This window comes from Phytophthora infestans, genomic scaffold (assembly GCF_000142945.1).
Source record: "Phytophthora infestans T30-4 supercont1.7 genomic scaffold, whole genome shotgun sequence".
NCBI classification, from domain to species: Eukaryota; Oomycota; class Peronosporomycetes; order Peronosporales; family Peronosporaceae; genus Phytophthora; species Phytophthora infestans.
In genome coordinates this window covers 3,545,892-3,546,838 of record NW_003303752.1, presented here as the reverse complement: position 1 = coordinate 3,546,838, position 947 = coordinate 3,545,892, and positions in this window count along the sequence as shown.

Sequence of the window (947 nt, the reverse complement as noted above, 5' to 3'; positions counted from 1 at the left end):
GCTGAGTTAGCGGCAATTCTCTGAATTTTTACTTCAAATCGAGAAGGTCGTATCCAGTCAATCATGAGATCGGTGATGGCGATATATGCCTCCCACGCGACATGTGTATCATTCCAGAACGATGGGTGCAAGAAATGATCTCTGATGAAGAAGACGCGGATATGGAGCCTCCACCAAGTTTCAGGTTACTCCCTCCGGCGGACGAGGAGCACGAGCGAGACTTGGACGAAGTTGAAGAAGACCGACGAGTCCGCAACGTCAACGCACTCATAGATGCGGTGTACCCGGGCGTCGATACTGAGAATTTACCCGATGAATACTTCGTTGAGCGAGCCATACTAGCCCCCACAAATGCAAGTGTTCGGCGTATCAACGACATGGTTGCGGAACGGCTGTCGGGTGAAACGAAGGAGTATCTCTCGGTGGACAGCCTTGAAGGGGTCGCGGATGCAAATATGTTTGAGCAGGAGTTCTTAAACTCTCTTAACTTCTCCGGTATCCCTCCGCACAGGATTGTTCTGAAGGTTGGAACACCTATCATCATGATTAGAAATCTGAATAGCGACGCAGGACTTTGCAACGGAACGCGGCTTCGGGTTGTGTCACTGCGCGAGAGAAGCATCGAGGCCAGCATTATGTCCGGGCCGTTCAAGGGTAAGAAGGTGTTCATTCCTCGGATCGTCTTTTATAGTGAGGACGATGACAAGGAGTTCCCGTTCAAACTCAAGCGTAAGCAGTTCCCCGTGGTTCCAGCGTTCGCCATGACTATCAACAAGGCCCAAGGACAATCGATCCACCACGTGGGTATCCGGGGGCCCAACCCTGAAGATTCGACTGCACAATTTGCAAACTAAAACCGCTCCGGGCCTCACGGCCCGTGACTGTGGGATAAGTGATCGGAGATAACCAAGATGGGGGCAAGCAATCCCAGGTAGTACGCGTATTCG